Source organism: Anoplolepis gracilipes, chromosome 10 (assembly GCF_047496725.1).
Source record: "Anoplolepis gracilipes chromosome 10, ASM4749672v1, whole genome shotgun sequence".
Lineage (NCBI taxonomy): Eukaryota > Metazoa > Arthropoda > Insecta > Hymenoptera > Formicidae > Anoplolepis > Anoplolepis gracilipes.
In genome coordinates this window covers 7,586,621-7,592,354 of record NC_132979.1, presented here as the reverse complement: position 1 = coordinate 7,592,354, position 5,734 = coordinate 7,586,621, and positions in this window count along the sequence as shown.

The following is a 5,734-nucleotide window of genomic DNA, read 5'->3' as shown; positions in this document are numbered from 1 at the left end:
TTATACGCTTAAAAATTCTCGTCCAATTCTTTTTCCACAGAAACTTTTTTATTCTTTCGTTCTTTTGAAATAGATCATTAAACTTCTCGTCAAATCTTATTACTTAGTTTGTCAATTCGGTATATTTTCAAGTCGTAATTTTTGAAATGCACAGGTGCTATACTTATTATACCTTATATAATTATTCGCACACACTCGGAGTAGCAGTCATATCATTATATTTAGTAATAGGATAATATTTTCGCATCATCGACTATATGCGAGCAGCAATGTTGTTTGCAATAGTTAGGAAGAAAAATAGTATATATTTTGTTATATATATATACAATCGCGTGTAATATTATATAATATATTATATAATATCCCTCTTGTTGTTAATTAAAATTTTAATCACGCTTAAAGGAGCTCCTATATATTATTGTCTTATGTAATAACTCGAGCTTACAATGAATATATGATGTTATCCATTAACGTTCGTAGCTATGTAAATTAATATTTTTTTACACTACAGTTACTTAACGAAAAATTGATATTCTTGTATAAAGACTTAATAAATCGATTTCCACAGAGAATTATTTCCCTCAGTTTAACAGACTAATTCTAGCAAATCCGATTTCCAATGTATTGGATTAGGTGTTATTTAATTGGATAATCTTCTTTAAATACACAGATATGAAAATATATCTGAACATTTAGTTTTTGAAATCATATAAGATCTTATAAATTAACACAAAAAACTGGTAGAACAAATCACGCAAAAATATTAAAAATATTTTTATAATAATAAATATGTAACTTGTTGTTAAATATTATCATGTCATTTAGAATTGTTTACTATCGATAATTTAAAAATACGTAGAGTATACGCAGAAAAAAAATGACAATAAAAATTTATAAGAAGCGCACAAAATAATTAATTAGCTCAACTTCTGCAGCAGATTTCCTGTCAAAGAGCAACCCGTTTCACTACCATCAAGCATTGAAGAAACGTAACGATACGGCCATCTTGTGGCAAAGACAGAATATATTTTCGAATCAAGTGATACTTTTTATATTATGTACCCTGGACAAAGAAACGATTTTTTAAATTATCGATCTTATTATATTGTATTATTCTCATTTTCAAGTGGAAATATATATATATACGTATGTATGTGTGTGCGATTTTAGATAAATTATATACTTGTAAAAATTTAAAAAAAAAATGTATTCAATGAATATGTAAATCGTGTAGTTACTTTATTAAGAAATTAGGTCAATTTGCATTAAAAATTATCTGAAATTCGTTGTATATATAATTCAAAGGAGCACGTCTAAATGTTCCAAAGATGTAGCAGTCATTTAATAATCAGTTTTACGTCAGAGATATTGAGTACTTATATAAATCATACAAGCCATATATCAATCTCCATTAATCTTAATTGATTCTTATTTTAAGAGGTGGGTTTTTTTTATATACAATTATCTATTTTATATAAATAATTTAAATACAATCCACCTGTTGAGTAAATAATATCGACGCTGTATCGTGACTGCATCCTACCTTGTCGAATGAAAAATTCAAAGGCGGTGACCTCCGACGAAATCGAATTCTCGGCAAGTTTGCAACCGCAACCGAAGTAACTATTGATACATACATCCGATAATCCGGGCATCCGGCATCGATTCGTTTATCAAATTACAACCGAGTAGGGTCCGTGCGACCGCGATCGAACAACAGTACTAAATAAAGTTTCGCGAAGCGTGGGCGACCCTAACTTCTTGGATCGCACTCAAGCTCCCCCAACCAAGTCTGGCCCCGCTTCTTATGAAAACTAATTATCGGGATTCGTCTTGTGCATTAACTCTCGGCGATGAATTGTCATCTGCGACGGGGATTCTTTTCGCCGCTAATTAAATAGAACCGATCCCCGGATTGCGCAACCTCTCTCTCCCCCGCGTTAACTTCCGGAATAGGAGGACGTGCCCCGGAATTGGACGGGATGGGAAAGAAGTTTTCCCTTATCTCGCGCGATGTGCGGAAAGAAAGATTTCATCGCGCGGGCGGGCACTCTTCGCTTCGCGTGATTTATTGCCCGCTAACTGCTATATTGTAATTGCAGATGAGGGCATCCATTATTGTTATTATCAGCGGTCGGGCCAGGGCGGGGGACAGGACGCGGGATTTAGAAAGTCGCTCCCGCCTTATCGTTGCGCGAAATGAGAATTTCTGTTCGTCGCGGTTAGAATTTTTAATGACAGTGGAACTTATCGCGCGCCGCGGCTTCTCGTCCTCTATTTCTGTTAACATAAAATTCCCTCCTTACACCCTTGCATTCTTAAATATGCATCATCATATTACATTTCAGATCGCGAGCGGCAAATTTATATTACAACGCCTTTAACATAATAATCAAATTAGTACCCTAATTAGTTTCTGATTATATTGAAATAAAATTCTAATTTAAAAACAGCAATATTTCTCCCCCATGATTGGGTTTTTATTATTTACAGAGAAAATAGCAATTTAAATCCATTGATATTTGCAAGATTATTACGATTTTATATGCAAAAGAAGTAACATGATTTTTCATCAATGATTATTTAAAAAATACATATAATATAAAAGCATAATTATTTTTTGATAATAAATAAAATTCTAATTTAAAAACAGCAATATTTCTCTCCCATGATTGGTTTTTATTATTTAGAGAGAAAATAGCAATTTAAATCCATTGACATTTGCAAGATTATTACGATTTTCTATGCAAAAGAAGTAACATGATTTTTCATCAATGATTATTTAAAAAATACATATAATATGAAAGCATAATTATTTTTTGATAATATAAAGACAATTATTTTATTATATTGTAATAGACGAGCTCTCCCATCAAACATGAAATATTTGATCGATCAGTTTATTGTGATACTTTGTGATATTAAGACAGTTAAAAGAGAGGTTTTGATCGCTAATGTTAGTATCGCCCGTGTTCTCTCTTCGTTCCAGTTTCTATTGTTTGATGATGACCGCTTGTTAGTATTTCACGCTCTATACGCACGCCATATAGAGACGATATGGACTCAAAGTGTTTAACGAGCCTCTTCCTTTGTTCTTTTTTTTTTTTCCTTATTCTTCCTTCCGTAGCCCGTTAGACGCCACGTCTTTATAATTGCTCATCGCAAATGGATGGCTATTAACGTGTACGTTCATTCGTCGTTCCGGCTGCAACGTCTTAATAACCGCGATGTGCAAATAGTCATCTCTTGATACACTCGCTAAATAATTCTATATAGCGTGTTTTAAAATTAGTTTAGCCATTGAAAAGAAAAATGCTCCCTTAAACGCTAATTATTAATTCCATTACGGGCGGATAATATATTCGTCGAGGTATAAAAAATAAAATGTAGGAAAAAAAGGGGTCAAGATATTTTGACGAGAATTTCCAGTGCGGAATTTCAGACTCGAATACTCGGTCATTGAAACGCCAACTATAAACATGCAGGTAATGCACCACGGAGGTATACAACCGTTCGCGTAACAGTAATGCCTCAGGGTCAATTGCATCAAAAGCCTGTGCAGCTAACTGTAGTTCCTCTCTAATCTCTTTGCGGTTATATTATAATATAGATAGAAAATTTAGCTCGTTACACGATAGCACTAATGAACGCTGATGAAACAGATTTTTGACATGCGCGTGATAAACAATAATATATTTAGAGGAATGAACGTGATATAATATTCTTATAATAATTGTTTGCATAATCTGGAAATACGCGAAACTTACCAGCAGATTGTAACGATCATAGCATTTTTAATTAATTACTTAGCTAATTAAAAAAATTTAGCTATTATTTTTATTTATCTAATAACGATGTCAGAATTAGATATCTTGAAAATGTTTTTGTTATTGAATCACACATGTTAAAAATTTCATATCGACAATATATAATTTTACAGCATACAAAACAAATGATATTAAATGCCTGATAATCTCTGTAATTAGGTACCTCCACTCATCGGTAAAATATTTAATTCTCTTATCTTAAGTAGCTTACGTCTTAAGAGATAATACGAAGGTGTCAATAAAATAATCGATCGGGTAAAAGAAAACACTTTTAGCGCAAAAAATTCCTTACAAGTTACGAGATATAATACATATAAACGATGGCAATATAATATATATATATATGTAATACTAAATATTTCTCTTCCTTTAATAATTTTGTAAGTCTCGGGCGAATGAAAATCGGAAACATCATTGCATGCATCGCATCGGCTCGCTTTAAAATACAGAGCCGTGGAACGTGAAAGCTATTGCCTTTATGAGTGGACTATTTTTGCCGGGCGCCACGTTGCCCCGACCCACCGCCCCCTCTAATCTAAGGCGCGAGCATCTATAATGCATGCCGCTCGGGGCCGTGAGGGTATTTCTAATCCCACGCAATCCCCCTCTCGTGGGGGTTGGCGGATAGAGAGTCGAAATATCGGGCGTCGAAGTAACACGCGCGCGCGCGCGTTCTGTTTTCCAAAGGGGGCGAGAACCCGGCTGTACACCCTCGCCAACCCTCCGTGAGTCACGCGAGAACGGCTACTCGATCGTCGAAGATCTCTTGCGACGAGACGGAAACGGTAAAGGGATAAGATAGCTTGGAAACTCGATCCCCTTGCGTGCGAATTTCCGTAGCCGGGCAAAAAACTTTAAAGCCACCCTCCTCGATAGTGGCGTATATTACACGCGACGAGAAGTTGCGGGCTATTATTTATCAACGACTGATTTGAAAGAGAAGAAAAAAAAAAGAAAACAAAATTTAGAATAGCAAAGGTAAGTATATTTTATACACAAAGCAATAAAATAATCTACTTTTTATATTATGTAGTTATAGTCGGCACTAAATAAAATTAAGAGTGTGTGGTTTGTTATTTCTATTTTTTCTAATGCAAAGTAATATAAAATGATATATAATAAAATATTGTAAAATATTATAAACTAATATAAAATAATGTGAAATAATGTAAAATAATACAAAATAATATAAATATAATATTATATTAAAAAATGGAAAATAAGGTAAACTAATGCAAAATAATATCAAACAATATAAAATAATAAAAATAACAAAAAACTTTTTTTTAATGGTTTCGGGTACATCAAAAAGTAATACGTTTAAAAAAAACAACAATCACATAGTTCATGGTCTCCAGGGTTTGTAAAACCCTGTTTTCTTTATTTTATATATTTTTAATGTTTTCTTTTTATCTTTTCAGAAAACCTTTGTTAACCCTTTTACATATATCTATGATGTACGTCTTCCGCAGTTGTATGGGATCTACAATTTTAACGCTGGTTTTGAATGGCCTAAATTAGCGGGGTTCTCTTGGCAAGAAAGTCTCGGTGATTTGCCATCGCCACTTCTCGGAAGACAAACCGCCGAGAACTGTGAACTGATTTCTGTGTGGTTCGACTCTTGACATACCCGGAACTAATCGAATAAATTTGATGTTTCTTATCAGATTTGGTTCTTCGGAACAGAACTGCACACAACTGACTGCGCCACGATCGCACACGAAATTATATATTCTCGATATGAAAGATATAAATTTTTATACAAAAAAATATCACGTATAAGAAAATTAAAATAAAATAAATGTAAATTAAAATTAAATTCAAAGAATTATTCAAATAATTTATGTTAATTATATATTCTCGATATAAAGGATAAATTTTTATACAAAAAAATATCACGTATAAGA